Raw genomic sequence first — 18,782 nt, forward strand, 5'->3', positions numbered from 1 at the left:
ATTTATTTTTTTGACAGGCAGAGTTAGACAGTGAGAGACAGAGAGACAGAGAGAAAGGTCTTCCTTTTTCCGTTGGTTCACCGCCCAAGTGGCCGCTATGGCCAGTGTGTTGCGGCCGGCGCGCTGCGCTGATCCGAACCCAGGAGTCAGGTGCTTCCTCCTGGTCTCCCATGCAAGTGCAGGACCCAAGGACCTGGGCCATCTTCCACTGCACTCCCGGGCCACAGCAGAGAGCTGGACTGAAAGAGGAGCAACCGGGACAGAATCCAGCGCCCCAACCGGGACTAGAACCCAGGGTGCTGGCGCCGCAGGCAGAGGATTAGCCTAGTGAGCCATGGTGCTGGCCTAATGGTTTTATTCTTCACATTTAGATATGCAATCCATCGGCAGTTGATTTTTGTGTATAATGTGAAGTAGAGGACAACATATTTTTCTAATTGGATACCCAATTGACCCATAGCTAACTGTTGAAATTATTGCATTGGAGATTCATAGCTCACAAAGGAATATTACATAGTAGCAAGCATGAATGATTTAAATCTATATTCAACTATTAGGTTGAATTGTCCAAACATAAAGTTAAATGGAAGAAGATAAACCAAAAGAGGGTAGGTTATGATTTGTTACCCGTCATAAATCAGGGCATCGGGGCCAGCACTGTGTCATAGCAGGTAGCACTGCTGTTTGTGATGCCAGCATCCTTCATGGAAGTGTCAGTTCAGTCCCAGCTCCACTTATGATCCAGTTCCCTGCTAATGGGCCTGGGAAGGCAGTGAATAATGGCCCAAGTGTTTGGGCCCCTGCCACCTATATGGAAGACCCAGATAGAGTTCCTGGCTCCTGGCTTTGTCCAGGCCCATGTTTGGCTATTTTGGCCATTTGGGGAGTAAGCCAGCAGGTGGAGGACCAACCCACCCCCCCACTTTGCTTTTCAAATAAATAAATAAATTTTCTAAAAAATCAAGCAATCATATATGTGGAAGACTGTGATCTCTCTAATTTTTCCTGTTCATCACTTTATTTATTCTTGTGCAAACACCACAGGTCTTCATGACTAAAACTTTAAAATAGATCTTCCCCAGGGGTAATAGAAACCCTCTCGCTTTGTTCTTCTCCAAGATTGCCTTGGCTATTCTTGTACATTTTCATTTTCATACCAATTTTAGTGTCAGATGATCAATTACCATACCAAAAAAAAGAAACTACCAGAATTTTAACTGAGATTACTCTTGTCTGTTTTCAGTATTCCAAATTACCTGCATTTTGCCAAGATTTTTCAAAATTCCCTTGGAATTTTTATTGGAAATTACTAAACCCATAATTTAATTTGTGTATATTAAATTACTTTGTTGATTACTGCATGGCTGTGAATACTGGTTTCCCCACAAGCTCATCAGTAACTTTTGAAGAAATTCTTGGTCATGTAATTCTTTCGTTTTCTGTAAAACTGTATCACAACCTGTCACACTTAATATGTGTTTCTCTAATATACATTATAAATGCTCCCAGAATGACCTGATCAAATATTTTTCTCAAATATTCAGGGATGAGTAGTACGCCTTGACTCCTGACTCCATTCACTTACACATTCACATGGTTTTTAATTCCCTGAAGAAAAACCCCGAGCATAGCCTAGTATGAGAGGTGTCCATGCTTGTACATGTGTGCACTGTGTTGTGACATCTGCTAAGTATTTAGGTGTCTTCCTTTTCTCTAGGGAGGTTTCAGCCCAGTAAAGGCAATGAATCAAAACCAAAGACCTAAGGAACTGTTTCTTTGTGTTAGAGCTTGAGAGTTACAGCAGTGGTTAACTCCAGTGGAGAAACCAGAGTGAAGCTGACTGATCCTAGGAAACTGATGGCTGAGCTGGGTCTTCATGCATAAACAGAAGCGACCCAGGCTAGGAAGCCCAGGTGTTGAGCAGGGGTAAGGCACATTCTGGATGAGAAGAAAATGTGCGTGAAGGTATGGAACCTCACCATGTCCAAGGAGCATGAGTGGTAAGGAAAGACGAGGAGTGAGGGGTGGAGTGAGATGCAAAGCTGGGTGTGTAGGTTAGGGTTAGACACGACTGTCTTCCTAATATATGTCAGCAATCTTTCCTGATACATTATAGTATAATTAGAATAAGAGAACGCACCATCAGAGCTGTGTTTGAAAGATATTACTCTATGCTGTAGTCTGAATGTCCCTCCCAACCTCACACTGAAATTTGATGGACATTGTAGCAGTATTAAGATATTGGATCTTTGAGAGGTGAGCAGATCCTGGGGGCCCTGCCCTCAGGCATGGGTTAGGGGCATTCTCATGGGAGTGGGTCCCTGATCTGGTGTGTGCTTGCTCACTCTTCCACCAGGCCCTGATGCAGCATGGAGGCCCACGACAGATGCTGGTGTGAGGATCAAAGACTTCCCAGCCTCCAGAACTGAAAACCAAATAGATGGCTGTTGCCCATAAATTTCCCTGTGGTGTCATGTGATAGCAGCAGAAGATGGCCTAAGGCATTGATGATAGTCCAATAGCACTGGGGAGAGGGGAGTAGTGTGCAGAGGCAGGGAAGAAGTTCCTAACCTATGCCAGGTTAGAGACAATAAAAAGCTGGGCAGAGGATGCTGGAAATGAAGAGATTCATTGGCGAGTGAGCCAGAGGTGCAATCTACATGACTTGGCGAGTGGGTGCAGGTGGGTGAGAGGAGGGATGTCTGGGTGTAGGGCATGGGATGCTACTGTGCTGAGCCTGGGCCACTGGGGTGAACAGAGCCTCTATTCTAGTCTGTGCCGGGGGTGAACCTTTGATTGGCAGCTGTGTGAAAAGGCACAGCAAAATGCTGCTATATTCTTGTCCTCAGGATAACCACATTTTTGCCATGCGATTTCATTTTACAGGATTTGTAGGTTCTTTTGTCCCCTATCCATCTGTTTATTTACTGCTGCTCTCCTGGGAAAAGAGAAGGCAGGTTATTTCAGAAATACAAACCCAAACTAAGAACATTCCCCCTCCCCAGCCCCCACCGCAGCTGCTCCGACTTTAGATTATTTTGGCAGATTAAATTGGAAAGGAATCTTAAATCATTTAGAACAAACAGCTCATTTGGTACATGAGAAGGCCCAGCCCAAGAGAGGAAAAATGATTTGTTAGTGAGTGAAATCATGAGCTCTATCCGAAAATAACGAGAAATAGTAGGTCAGTGCGGTTAACAGAAAGGAATCAGACAGACTTGGGCACTGTTGTTTACCAGATGTGCGATCTGGAGGAGGTCATTTAGTTTTCTCTGAGCACCAATTTACGCGACTGCAAAATGGAGTTGTTGTGAGAATTAAAAGAAAAAAGGTACATTCACAGCGATAGTGGAGAGAAGAAAGGAAAGGAGGGAGGGAGGGGCATGGTAGATCTTTCTGGAACTCAGTGCATGGCCAGTGATGCTGAAGATGAAGACGCTGTGAGAGTTATGCTGCTGCTGGTGTGACTGAAGGGGCTTTGCCAGCAGAGCACCTGAACTGAAAGGTCCTCCAGTAGTTGTTTGACCTGGTTGGACTTATCTAACCTTCATAACTATCAATTTCATCAAATGTAGGACAGAGATAATAATCTCCATTTTGCTTGAGAATGGAATAAAATAATATGCATACTTAAGGGGCCTAACACAGTACCTGGTACAAAGATGATCTACTTGAGTTTGCTCACCACTACTGAATCCACTACTTACTCTTCCCTTTCTCTCTCCTCTTTATCTTCATCATTGGCCAAAAAAATCTTTTTATTAACAGACTTTATTTTGCAGAACAGCTTGGGTTCACAGTAAATTGAGTGGGAGGTACAGAGATGACCCATTCACCCCTACCCCCTCCCATATGCACAGCCTCCTGTATTGCTAACATCTGGCATCAGAGTGGTACACTTGTTACCACTGATGAACCTACACTGACGCATGATTATCACCCCAAATCCACAGTTTACATTAGGGTTCACATTTGGTGTTGTACATTCTATGGATTTGGACCAGCATATCCACTGTTATAGTATTATACAGAATATTTTCATGGTTGTAAAAATCCTTTCTTCTGCCTGTTCACTCTTCATTCTCTCTTGACCCCTAGTGTCCACTGATTGTTTCACTGTCTCATACTTTCCTCTTCTCTGGAATGCCATATAGCTGGCATCACACAACATATAGAATTGTCATGCTGATACCTTTCACTTACTAATATGCATTCAGCTCTCCTCCCCCATGTCTTTGCATGGTTTGAAAGCTCATTTCTTTTCAGTGTTAAACAATATTCCATTGTTGGATGTACCATCAGCCAAGGATATCTGTGTTTTTTTCCAAATTTGTGTGTGGGTTTTCACATCAACGTAAGTTTTTGACTTCTTTGGGTAAATACCAAGAAGTGTGATGACTACATTGTATGATAAGAGTATATTTAACTTTATAAGAAACTACCAACTCTCTTCCAATGTGATTCTACCATTTTGCATTAATTTATTCAGCTATAAATGAGAATTCTTGCCCCACATTCTTATCACCATTTGGTCTTGGCTTGTCAGTTATTCTGGATTTTGATCATTCTAATAAGTGTGTAGAGTAGCTCATTGTTACTTCATTTCAAATTCCTCTGATGACATGAAACATGGAGTATCTTTTCAAGTGCCTATTTGTCATTTCTTTATCTTTGATGAAGTGTCTGTTAAAGTCAGTGGCCCATTTTTTAATAGGATTAGTTTCTTATTATTGACTTTTAAGAGTTATTTGTATGTATTTTTTAAAGATTTATTTATTTATTTGAAAGTCAGAGTTACACAGAGAGAAGGAGAGGCAGAGAGAGAGAGAGGTCTTCCATCCGCTGGTTCTCTCCCCAAATGGCTCCAACAGCTGGAGCTGAGCCAATCTGAAGCCAGGAGCCAGGAGCTTCTTATGGTTCTCCCACATGGGTACAGGGGCCCGAGGACTTGGGACATCTTCTACTGCTTTCCCAGGCCATAATAGAGAGTTGTATTGGAAGTGGAACAGCCAGGACTAGAACCAGCACCCATTTGGGATGCTGGCACTGCAGGTGGTAGCCTTACCCGCTATGCCACAGTGCCAGCCCTGTTCCTTGTATATTTTGGATAACAGTCCAGTCCATTGTCAGATATGTCATCTGCATATATTTTCTCCCAGCCTGTGGCCTTTTTCTTTGACAGTGCTTCTCACAAAGCAGCTATTTTTCAATTTTAATGAAGTGCAATTTACTAATTCTTTCCTGTTTCATGCCTTTGGTATGTATCTAAAACCTCACTGTCAAGCCCAAGGTCATCTAGATTTTCTCCTGTTATCTTTCAGTTTGTTATTTCTCATTTTACACTGGGTCTGTGATCTGTTGTGAACTAACATTTGTGAAGGTTGTCTAGATTCATTTATTTCCTGCATGCTGATGTCCTTTTATTACAGAACCATTTGGTGAAAAGGCTGTCTTCTTTCCATTGTATTGCCTTTGCCCCATTGCCAAAGATCAGTCGGCTATATTTATGTGCATCTATTTCTGTGCTCTCTATTCTGTTCCATTGATCTATTGGTCTATTCTTTCTCCAACACGACACTGTCTTAGCTACTGTCACTTGATGGCAGGCCTCAAAGTCAGATAGAGTCAGTCCTCCAGCTTTGTCCTCCTTTAGTACTGCACAACTCTACTTTTTATTTCAATGCTACGCTATCACTTATCCATCAGCTGGAAATCTGGAAATACATGTTGCCCTCACTGCTCTTGAAATTCCCCCACTTTTCAGTTCCATGTGAATTCATTCTCTGCAGTATATGTCTGCCTCTCCGGTAGCTTATGGCTAACACTGGATACTGATACTCCGCTCAGAGCAGGCTTGGGCTGTTAACTTTAGGACAAGAACATAGACTTCAGTGAACTCCTTACCCTACCCGAGATTTGAGGCAGTAAATATGGTCTGCCACCAGGCTCCCTCATCTCCACCTGGGCAGTATTTAGTCGATATAATTAATGATAGGTTGTTTGGAGATTTTTGGTAGTTGCCTCGCTCTAGTGATTAAACCAATCATTTATCTTCTTGGTTGTGTTTTGGTTGGGGTTGGGTCCCAGGAGTGAGAGTGTAACAAGATTTTTGGAACTCTTGTACTGAGACAGGCTTGATTCCTTCAGGTACTGGGGAAAAAACAAACCGCTACCTGTTCAGGAATTTTTTGTAAAAGCTGCAATTCTCCCAGCTCTAATATGAACAGACCAGCTTGATGGCTCACAGTGGCTGAACATGACTGGAAATCAGGTCAGGGATTGTCACACAGGGGGAAGGAAAAGGTCAGTAATCGAGAACGGGGTGTTGGAGCCGATGCAGTGATGCAACGGGTTAAGGCTCCGGCCTACAGTGCCAACATCCTATATGGGCACCAGTTTAAGTCTCAGCTGCTCCATTTTCGATCTGCCTCCCTGCTGATGTGCCTTTTGGGGGATGGCCCACATCCTTGGGCCCCTGCACCCATGTGGGAGACCTGGAGGAAGCTCCTGGCTCCCAGCTTCAGACCAGCCCAGCTCTGGCCATTGCAGCTATTTGGGTAGTGAACCAGAGGATGAAAGACCTCTCTCTCTCTCTCCCTCTCTCTCTTTCTCTCTCCCTCTCTCTCTTTCTCTCTCTCTGTAACTCTGTCAAGTAAATAAAAAATCATAAAAAAAGAAGTGGTATCCCTGTTGGTTGTGGACTGAGGCGTATCACTGAATTGGCAGGTTCCAGCCCGGGGGTTCTATCTTTTCTGGAACTGCACCATCCCATCTGTTTGCTTTTATGTCTTAATATCCCCAAAGTTACTCCCTCGAAATGCTACAAAGCACATACTTATTGTTTTAATTAAAGTGAATAGGTTTGAGGATTTCAAAAGAGAAATTCTGATCTATTCAAATGGGTATGTATATGTTCCCAGATCAGAGATGGAAAGCATTGATGTGACACAGCCCATTCCAGGTGCCCCAGTTTATGCGTGAGAAGAGCACCGTGGCTGTCTCCGGGGACGGGCAGGAGCGGGAGGGATAGGAGTGTCCTCCCAGGAGGGTGACAAACTTGCCTGTGTACATTTTTGTGTAGGAAAGAAAAAGGAAAGAGAGGAAAAGAAAGAAGGAGAGAAGAAACATCAAAGTTCATTCTTTATTTTGTTCCCAATTGGATTCCACCAGACTCAATATGTCATTCGGAGAGCACCTAGATGCAGCTGCGGATTTAGATAACTCTCTCTTCCCCTTCTGACCTTTATTATGACTGCAAAATTCTGTGTGAAGGATAAATAATGCATGCTCTCAGTCAACACAGAAGACCCAAGGAGCTACCGCAGAATAAAGTCAGCAGCATCTCTCTTGCCAGCATGTTTTTATTTCTGATTTACTTCCTGCCCTCTCCACCTCCATGCCCTCTGACCTCCTTTACCCACCAATCAAACCTGAAAGCCTGCAAACATTGCAGCATAGGTTTGGGGGGTCAATCTTGCATGTGCAGTGTTTACAACTATGATAACTGTGTGATCCAGGCATCCTTTCTCCTCTCTGCCTGGCCTGCTCTGGGAGATGGAGATGCCCAATCTTGATGCACTTTGTTTCAAAAGCTTTGGAAGGATAATGAATGAAGATGCTGCAAACGGACTTTTTCAGTTCCACCGTGGGGAAGAAAGGAGGTCTATTCTGGTCAGTTGTGGGCATGAAACACCAGGGGACAGCTGCAGGCGGAGAAGTCACTTTTGGTGAGCCTAGCATTACCTCACAGAGGCAGAGAGAGCCGAGACCTGGCCTTGGTTTTGCAGTCTCCAGGCTGGTTTTTGAGGCAGCAATGGGAACAAAAGTCTCTACAATCACCAGGAAGGTGAGGGCTTGGGTTTCTTGCCATGCTGAAAAGCCAGAACCCTCTCTTCTTGCAGTCCCATGAAGGCAAATAAACACACAGCAGTAAACTCTAAGCTCGGTGCTTTCATTAAATTCAAAGTTGAGGAGCAGATTTTTGGCACAGAGGTGAGGAGGCTACTTGGAATTGCCATATCCCACATTAGAGTGCCTGAGTTTGAGCCCTGGCTCTGGGTCTGATTCCAAATTCCTGCTAGTGTGCACCTTGGGAGGCAGCAAGTAGTTGGGTCCCTACTTCCCATCTGGAAGACCTGGTTGAGTTCCTGGATCTCAGCTTCAGCCTGGCTTAGTCCTGCCTTGGTGGACACCTGGAGAGTGAACCAGCAGGTGGGAGATCTCTATCTACCTATCTCTTTCTCTCCTTCTCTGTCTCTCTGCCTTTCAAATAATAAAAAAATTCAAGGTTGAATCTCATACAAGTAACAGTTGTATATCAGCATGTGTGTTTGTTTCATATTCATACCTGTATTTTGCTAAGGTGTAGAGGACAATTTAAACAGGGCCCCAAAGGGTTAACCCTCAAGCATTCAGACTAGAAAACAAAGTGGGGAAAGAAATGATTTTAGAGCCAAAAGTCCAGTCTGGCTATTAAAAGTCTGAGGGAGGAAGTTGGAAGCAATAACAGAGGTGAAGTTTGGGGGCTGTTTGCTCATTTATACACTGTCTCAGACTCCCAATTACACACCTAATTAAGAACCGGACAGTTAGGCAAACAGTTTAAATGTATGAGGAGGGAATCAGGGATTAACACGAAGAGCAGGGAAAGGCACATGTGGTCATTAGGAGTCTGTGGGACAGAGTGTCCTTGCAGTGTGTCCTTGGGAGCCTAAGCCTAAGCCCCTGCTTCTCCATGTCATTTATGAGACCTTTGGACCTTCCTGCAGTTCCCTGTGCCTTGTCACTCTGTCCCTGAAAACAGCAAATGTCAGAAATCGAAGAGAGCTCACAGAGGCCAGAATGGAGCCTCAAGAAAGGGCGTAGGCTGTCCAAGGACACAGGGTATGGGAGATCCAGGGCTGGTCAGCCCTTCAGATGCTCAGCCATCCCATTGCCGTTGTCTCATACCCCCAGTACCCATTTTCCCCACCTTGGCTTTAATCTTGCCCCAGTCATTTTCCATGTTTCTGCCCTAGCTCAGCCTTTCTACTAGACTTTGTAAGGAAATCCTTGATGCTAGTCTTTAGATCCTTGATGTCCTAAGGCTGACAGGTCAAGGGATAAAACCACCCCTCCAGTGAGAGGTTATTCTGACTTACCTGTGTCCTGGTCCTCAACTCCCCTGCTCCTGGATCTATGGGAAGATATGAGGATAATGTGCCGAGTGGACTCCCTGCCCGTGCCCTGTCCACCCATGTCCCATGGTGCTTGATACAGACAAGTGGTTTTGTGTAATCACTGGCAAAATCCCTTTTTGCTCCTGCTCTGATTTCACCAGGGTGTTTGGAATTACTATCCCACAGAAAGGATTGAATGTGAGAGGGGAACTGACTTACAATAGTGGGCCAGTGGTGGAGCTGGGTGAAATGAGGAAAGGCGTGTACCAGGCAGAGGGAGTTGGAATCCTCAGGGCTGACTGGAGAACCCAGAGAAATCCTTGGCTCTGGATGCAAAGGATAATTGCAGAACTTGCTCAGGAGTTGCCTGAGAGGCTGCAGATTCAGCTTTTTTCTCACTTCCTATTATTTGTATCCTTGCCATTTCCATGGCAACTCGGAGGCTTCATGGGTTTCATTGAACCATTGCTTGGGGAGATGTGGGAGGGCAGTCGGATGGGGTAGGCCGGTAGAGATGAGTAAACAGTCCCATTTTTCCCTCACTGCAGGTTTTAGCAGAGCTACTCACAAAGCAGATGCAGGAAGACAAGGATCATTATTCATTTTGTGACCTTAAAGCCCCAGATGCCAATCCAGAGTCACAGAGATGCATGACGTGATGAGAGATCTGCACTAGAAAAGTCCTGCGGCTCAGCTCCCTGCTGTGGCTCTCAGAGTTCCCCTCCTGTCTGCCCATGCATTACATCCTTAACTTCTGCCCCAGGCCTCTGTCTGGGGGTGAGCGTGGTGCCAGCAACAAGGAAAAGGCTTTCCGTTCTCTTCCTGGGACTGGGTGCCTTGGAGAGAAGAGGTTAAGAACAATATCTACTTTTGGGCCATGTGGCTTTGACCTTTTGTTTCTTCCTCAGTAAAACAGAGATGATAGTGCCTCTTTGATAAGGCTGTTGTGAGAATCATAGGGGTCCTTTTGAGTGGCACCTAGAATAGGGCCCAGCATGTAGGGCGTCCTGTCTGAGTAGTGTCCATGGTAGTGTCATGTTATGGCTATTTTCCTAGCATCACTGTTAACTGGGTACCATTTCCATTTCAAAAGTATCCAAGGGTTAATGTAAATAGGCATAAGATCTCCTAGCACAGTGCCTGTATGCAGTGGTGTCCAATAAATACTGATTTCTTGTCTCTTTCTATTATTAGATTACAAGCTCCCTGTGGGGGAGGGAGGCAGTGTTTGCTCACTCTCCCATCTCCTGGGGCTTCACAGAACCAGCAGTCAGAGATCACCTACCAAGTGAGTGTAGGAAGAAGGGATTTTTCATGCATTACGTGCCTCCTTATAAATACATATATTAACTTCCTACTTACTGCATCATGGCTAATCACAGCTAACGATGAAGGCTTTGGGGACTTAATGATTTTGGAAAATTATATTCAAGGTTAAATTATGAGTCAAGTCAAGACTCTGAACTGATGCAAGCAATTTCCTCATATTTCAAAAGTTGCTCAACCGCGTCTGCTTTATTTATTCAAACCCTGTGAGCCCCGCCCCTCCCCCTCCGTCCAGAGTCTGGAGCACGCAACTCGTGCAGCCTCCTTGTTGCATTTCCCTGGAAAGGAAGCAAAGGCACAGAACACAGTTTTGAGCCTGAAGTGCCTCAGGCCTTGTGCTTTCAAAAGGAATTAACCAGAAGGTGGGGGGATGTTTGTCCTTGGCGCCAGTCCCTTTTCTTCCTAAATTCTGCATCCACTCACGAACACTGCATGAAGGCTGGAGAGGGGAGGCTGATTTGGAACTGACCCTTCTCCCAGCCTGTCACAGCCCAGCTAATTCATGAGCTGCATCCCTTCCCAAGACTATGGAGGGTGGAATCTCGAGGTGGGGCAGTAACAGTGGGTATTTTAAATCATCTTTGCTATTCACGGTCACTGCTCCCTTCTGAGGCCTTTTAGGACATCTACTTCTCATGGTCCTCAGCTTTCACAGACTTGTCTCTCTCAAGGCTTTCCCAACGGAGCAAAAACTAGTTAATTAAATAGAGCAGTTGCAATACCTTTGGAGTACAGTGGGGGTTATTTAACTTCTTCCCTGCATTCTAAGTTTCCCAAAGGCTGTGTTTTATTTGTTTTGTGTCATATTTTTAATAACTAAGATTGAATCTCTGGTCAGGTACACCTGAAATCATTTAAGGAAAAACCTGTATCCTTCTCTGTGAAGGACAGTGCAGCAGCAACCATGGACGGGCGTTGGCTTATGGGAGCACCCATTATCCTGCGAGAAGGTGGTCCCAGGATTTTGTGTGTGTGTTGGTGGTGGTGGTGGTGGGGGAGGTTACTGTTAGAGGACTTCTGGGGACTTGGCAGATGTTACCTTTCTCCTTGTGCTGGGAAGGTGTGGACCAATTTGCAAAGGGATTTTGTAGACACACAAGGTAGAAAGGAGGCAAAGTGGTAATTGGGTTTCCTGATGTGTGACTGCAGCACCTGGCTTCCCTGCCACGCTGTGCAGACCTGAGGGACAACAGCTGAGCATGTGTGTTTGTGAACTAACCCCTAAGCACAGAGATCCCTCTCGTGTGGGTGGTGATCCAGGCCAGCACTGCCAGGGTCTCAGCATAGTGGGCCAGCATCCCTGGACCTGTGTGAGACTATTCTCCAACAGGGACCTCTGGTGGTGAGGGGGAGCAACTGCACTTACAGTCTAAGGGGCTGCACTAATGTTGAAAAGCAAGAGTGACAGAGGAAGCCCTGCAGTTTCTAGGTCTGTGGTGGAAATACAGAGGACAAAAGAATGGCACCCTAGGAGGGAGGGAGATTCCAGACTTCAGGCTCATTAGGAGAAAAGTCTTGAGTGATTGATTTAATAACAACAAAAATGTGACTTTAATTATACTCTCCAATTAGTGAAATGGGTCACACTTGTTATAAAACTTTATAGTGCACAACACTTTGCATACAGCAGCTGAATTTCAGTACATGTTTGTTGAAGGAAGAGGATGAGTCCGGGTGGATTAAGGAGGGAATGGAATGAGAGCTCATCAGAACCCACGCACTGATAGGAACTTTGCATAGGTACCCAATGTATCTGTCACAATTCGGTGAGTTTTGTTCTCATTCTGCAGATGAGCCGTTCTAGTAGCACATGATGGAAATGGTACTGGAGCCCATGCTGGCCCCGCTGTGTCATCTCTGTGACCAGAGGGGATGCTGCAGGGACATCTGCTGCAGCCTCAGGCACTGAACAGCACACTGATGATTTGGATGTGACCATAGCTAATGGACACCTGGGACTGGTGAACGTGATTAAAGTAACATGAGGCCAAGAAAAGGCTTTACAAAGGGACATATTCTGATTTTCTACTGAGAGTTACGATCTAGTACGAAGACTACGCTGCTGTAAGTTTGTCAGCAAAGCCATCGCCAGCCACGCCTGTTGGGTGTCATGAGTGATGACATCTCCTACTGGAGATGGGAAGGGAGACAGGACTAGGGAAAGTAAGTCTAAGAAATACGTATTAAGAACCAGAGAAAAAAAACAGGCAGTGGAATGGGACAAGAAGAGAGAAAAATAGAAACCTTTTGATCTAACTGATAGAGATTATTCAACTGAAAGAAATATTATGAGCATGTGGGTGATTTTGCAATGAGTCCTGCCAAACTCACATGAGGTTAATTATTTTGACCCCTATTTCCTGCTTTCACACTTGACTGAGGGCATCTTGGACTGGAAATGACACCACTGCCCTCAATAACGTGTCTATAGCAACTAATGGTCTCTCTGGAGTGTAGCTCAAGTTCCTAGAGTACAGCTGTAACTCCAGAAGCAAATTGGCTTTGCAGTAATGGCTTCAACATAATTGCTAGTAGTTCCTGGTCCATTTTGGCAAGAAACACAAAGAATGTAATTGTTAAATTTTCTTTTTAAGAGTTCGTCTTGCAATATCAGAGACTACGTAACTGTTGGAAGCTCATTCCTGCAGAAGCACTAGTTAGATGGAACCCAGGGGGGTCGGGGAATAATTATTTTGTACCTAAGAATTTGGCACGTGGGAGTAAATCAGTGAATATTTAAGTAAAAGGGTAAACAGGTGATGAAGCTTTGAGTTTCTGAGGTCGTCTTGTTCACTTCCCAGCTTTGAGCCTATCTGATGTATCAAGCTGTTTGCCATCCTTTCAGGATATAGTGCTCAATAAGACACCTACTGTATTCTCAAAGAGCTTATAGTTGGTGGGTCTATTCTCTAGAGAGAGAGAAAGAGTGTGTGTGTGTGTGTGTGTGTGTGTGTGAGAGAGAGAGAGAGAGAGAGAGAGATTTATCATGAGGCATTCAGAGGCTAGGCCTGACTTAGTTTGACTTGGTTACTTTTTGAAGAAATTCTTCCACCTCTGATTGGATATCTCTGTACAAAGAGAAGACAGCCAGACTTGAGGACAATTTTGGAAAGTCAAGAAGCACAATAGTTTGTTTTAAGGCTCATTCATTAACTCAACCAGTATTGATTAAGCTTCGTCCATGTGTTAGGAGCCGTTTTTGTGGCTAGAAACCTGGCTTGAAGAAGACAGCCCTAAATCCTTATCTCCTTAGAGCTCGAATTCTGTCTAGTTGTGGAGACAGAGAAATAAGTGAGAAATAAGTCACGTAACAAACATCCGGGACCTTGCACTGTGACAGCTGCAGGACACTGAGAAGACTGCAGGTTTTACTCTGAGAGGGAAGATATAATCCCCCCCGCAACAATTCTCCCATTTCCTCTTCAAACAGAGCCCTCACACCTTTTCCATCTCCCAACCACCTAGGAAACCACGTGGGGAAGTTCTGACACGTGCAAACTTCTGAGATGTGGAAACACCCACTTGCCATTGTCTAATGCTCAAAATCCCATCAAAGTCATGAACAAATGAGGCATTTCCATGTTCCTCGGTGTCTCTCCTGTCAGGTGAGATCACAAGATCTGCAGGGCTGTCACATTTCAGGATGAAATGGGTGTGAAAACAAGAGAATCTCAGCATCTGATAACTGCTCCTGAAAGCACAATGGGTCTTCCCCTCAGCACCAGGGTCTGTCTTGGCTGAAGCAGACATGATGCTGAAAGTGTGGCTTCACGTGCTAAAGGATTCCTGCAACCCTGGGGTCACAGCACTTTCGTGGTCAGGAGTGCTCCACCTCAGGGAAAGGCCCTGGACACCAGCTCTGAGACGCTGCTCTTTGTCCCAAGGGACCCCGACGGCCCCTGGGTGGTACAGTTAAATCTCACGGCTTTTCTGCTTGTACTCACGACTGCCCACTTCCCACGTTGCAAGGGGATAGGGAGGGGGCCACAGAAAGATCACAGGTCCACAGAGTGAAACCCCTAGTAGGAGTTATAATAAAGGCAGTTCATAGTCCCTGAGTTTTTACTAGATACTTATGAGTCCCTTAGATCATTACAACCTCAGTCCTTGAGGAGAGTACTGTAACCACCCCCACTTTACAGATGAACAAATCCAGGTTTAGGCAAATTAACAAACCAGCTTCAAGTGACAGAGCTAGTAGATTCAGGAATTAACTTACAATCATCTAAAACCAACTCCTAAACCCTCAACCACAGCTCGCCAGGCCTTCCCAGAACCTTGGACAGCAGTAAATTCCATAACCCTGGCCTCTTTATTTTTCCATTTTATTTGAGTTATACAAGTTCCATGTATTTCATAAATTCTCCCTCCCCTTACCCCTTCCCCTCCATTTGGGGAGTGAACCAGTGGATGAAAGACCTCTCCTTCTCTTCTACTTTCCCCCTCTCTTCCCCCTCCCCCTTCTCTCTGTGTAATTCTTTCAAGTAAATAAAATAGATCTTAAAAAAAAATTTAGGGGCTGGCCCTGTGGCACAGTAGGTTAAGCTTCCACCTATGGTGCCAGCATCCCATATGGGCACCGGTTCAAGTCCTGGCTGCTCCACTTCTGATCCAGCTCCCTGCTAATGACCTGGGAAAGCAGTAGAAGATGGCCGAAGTGCTTGGGCCCCTGCACCCATGTGGAAGACCTGGAAGAAGCTCCTGGCACCTGGCTTGGGATTAATTAGCCCAGCTCTGGCCACTGTGACCATCTGGGGGTGAACTAGAAGACAGAAGACCTTCTCTCTGTCTCTCCCTCTCTCTATCTGCAACTCTGTCTTGAATAAATAAATCTTTTTTAAAAGAATAGTTCTTTTATAGTTCTAATAATATAAAATATTTAAATTATAGGTACCTTATTTAATTTTATGAAAAACGAGTATATACTGATACATGAAAGTAAATACATCAAAATACTTGGTTCTTAGTATTGCTGGTTTTTGCCATGTGTTGTCATTGTTTTAAGTACCTTATTTGTATTTAATGTATTTCTTACTAAGTTTCTTAAACACTTTTTTGAGGGATAATTGACAAACAATAGCACCTTTTAAAATTATACAGTTAGATAAGTTTGAGCATTCATGAAAATATAGCCACATTCGAGATAAAATATACACACTCCAAAGTTTCCTCATGCCTCCCCGCATTGTAGGAAACTTCATCCCCCAGAAAACCACTGGTCTGGTTTCTGTCACTACATTTTCTAGGATTCTGTGTAATGGAATCATTCCACATGTACTCTCTTTCATCTGATTTTTTTTGCTCAACATAGCTATTGTGAGAGTCATCCATGTGATCAAGTACATTGCTAGATCACTCCTTATTACTGCTGAACAGAGTTCCGTTTATGTAATGGAAATATATAATGAACCTGGCCTCCTACCTGAAGTTCATTCGCACACCAACAGTGGGACAGTGGATGATTTACCTCACTTCTTTAAAGCCCGAGTCTACTTGTCTGTAAAATGGGCAGGATTGAATTAGATGCTAACACAGGATGATTTCCTCTCCTTTCTGGGAATTCAGTGTGTATAAAGAACTGAGTAGAAATTTCAGTGTTTATGGTCACATGGGCCACCCAACCCACAAGATGTGTGTGACTACTCATGCAAATTGCACTGCTCACTAAGGCGTTTGCATATTGGCATTGTTGCCATCAATGATCTCAAGTTCTATCAGGTTGTAAAGTCCTTCCTGTTGAGCCTATCTGCATTGTGACTTTAGGCAGAAGCCTGGGAATGTTTTCAGGTGACAGCCATAGATTGTTTTCTCAGCAAGTTAATTAAACGCACCCACCACTTTCCATGCACCTCTTTTGTCTCTCACATAGTCAGGTTTGCAGTTTCTTATGCTCTCCCTTGAACTATTTTTATACCATCACAAAAGAAGTCATTCCCTAAATGTGTCCATCATGCTGAATTTGTGTTAATAACGTGCCTGCCTTCCATAGCTTAATCAGTGTTATCCAATTCTCTGAGTATTGGGGAGCATAAAATTACAAGATGTGGGTCCAATAGTCCAGTGTCTGATGTCTTGTCTGCCATCTCCTCTTATCAGTCTGGTATCAGTGTGCTCATTTATAAAATGGGAGTAAGATCTCCACGGAAGGGTCATTGTTCTCTTCAAGTGCACTATAAATGGAAGGGTTGCCATCAGTAACCGTCTGTCTTGGTACAGGCTTGAGGGTTACTGAGTCACAGGCACTACGCCTGCAGAGACAGGCACTGCTCTGAGGACAAAAAGCTAGTGAGCTGGGGAAACAGACTGTCCCTGCCCCATTTTTATTGGCTGTGTGACCCTGGACCTCACTCTGCCTCCGTTTAGAAAATAAATACGAGGCAGTGGAGGTGGTTACTGTGCTCATGCCTCTGAAGTGTATGGAGATGCACTTAGTGGTTTTCAGTCGGGGTGACCGCACCCCCAAGTGAACATTTAGCAATGTTTGGAGACATTTTTTATTAGCACAACAGGGGACAGGAAGGTGCTGCTGGCATCTAGTGGGTTATGGCTACACAGACTGTAATTCATGAGACAGCCCCCTTCAACACGAATTATGTGCCAACGGTGCTGTCCTGTTGGGTTAGATAATTAACCTATGTCATTAACTGATACAGTACATGTGAATTATTGGCACTGTTAGTGGCACATAATAAGGTCTACCTTGAGGAATAAAGTTGGTAATATCTAGAGGGGGTGACAGAATGCCTCAATGCCAGCCACTGCACGGGAGGGGGACCTGTGAGACATTTCTACTCTCAGTCCACTCTTAGTCCCTGTACATCCAGCTGTGTTACAGACCTGTTTCCTTGTGCTGAGCATGGATACATCACTCTTGCTCTTCCATGGGCTCCTTGATGAGAGGCATCAGCCTGTTGCTGTGAATCTCTTCTGATGTTCAATACCATGACTGCACACAAATCATGTTCCATTACGGTCAGTAAGCTCCGCAGCTGTCTTGGATGCAGTCAGCAATTTGGTTTCAGAGTTTGGTTGGAGGTGTTGTAGAGCTCTGTAGATAAAGGAGTCTGTTGTTTAGGAAAGGGGGGGGGCACTCTCGCAGGGGCACTCATGAGTGCCTGGGGTCAGGAAGTTTGTCCTCCATGAACACCTGGCCCTGGCTGGAGATGGTCCCCACTCTGGTCCCTCACAGAGCCAACATTCCAAATGAAGGAGTGGGAGTTTCCGAATCTCCCCACCTGCCTTGGGAAGAGGCTGGCTCTTCTCTGGATAGAAGCGGGGCAAGGGGTGACTATTCACAGAACCACTGGGAGCTGTGACTACAAGGGAGCACTAGGGTCACCTGGCCCTTGTGGAGCAGATGTCCAGCTCATCCTAGTGTAAGCTGGCCAGAGCTCAAGGGGGCATCGTCATGAGCACTTTATCCCCAGAGACTAGCAGAGTGCTCAATGTGCCAGAGGTTTCACCAGGTGTTAATGACCACAGCACAGCTCCCCTGCCCATCTCAGAGGGAAAGGCCCATGACACCGGCCATGAGCCCCTTCTCCTTGTCTCATGAGACCTACATGGACCTTGGCTTACGAATATTTAAACCACATAGCTTGTCTGTTGTCACATTGACTCCCTGGTTCATAACTGTCCACTTCACATTTTGTATGGGGACAAGGTGGGATATATGGGAGGAAAGAGAGATCTTAGGGGTGCCACCTGAGTCTCCTTTTCATAAGCATAGGCATTACAATAATGATAGTAATAATTACCAAGCTGTTCCTAGATACTTATTAGTGCTTTTCACATTTTAGCTCATCATATCTTCCTATTAGCCCTCCCAGGTGGGTACTGTTAGCATCCCATTGTACAGAAAAGCAAACCAAGGATTAGGCACGTTGATTAGCATGCTTCAAGTAACAGAGCTGGTGTGTGTTGGAGCAAGGATTTAAACTCACAGGCAGCTAGCAGTCGCTCCTAACCTTAGCCACAGCACTATGTGTGGGCAATTTACTTCTTAAGCCTCAGTTTCTGTGTCTGTAAAATGGGCAGAATAACTGCACAGGACGAATGAGATGGCTGGAAATTCAATCTGTGCAGAGAACTCAGTAGAACATTTTCATGTCTTGTCTCCCCACAACTCAGGGTATCCCTGCAGTAGGCACACACCCTGGATTCTCTGGGCACAGTGAAGTGATGTTCTTTATTTACTGGTATCCTCCTACATTGCTTTAGCAAAGCAATAAGTCTTTGCTGAAGTGCATGCCTAGTTGGATGCAGAAAAAGGACACAGATATATTTGCATATATTCTT

Source organism: Oryctolagus cuniculus, chromosome 17 (genome assembly GCF_051225735.1).
Source record: "Oryctolagus cuniculus isolate XC-2025 breed Fujian yellow rabbit chromosome 17, ASM5122573v1, whole genome shotgun sequence".
In the NCBI taxonomy this organism is placed as follows: Eukaryota; Metazoa; Chordata; class Mammalia; order Lagomorpha; family Leporidae; genus Oryctolagus; species Oryctolagus cuniculus.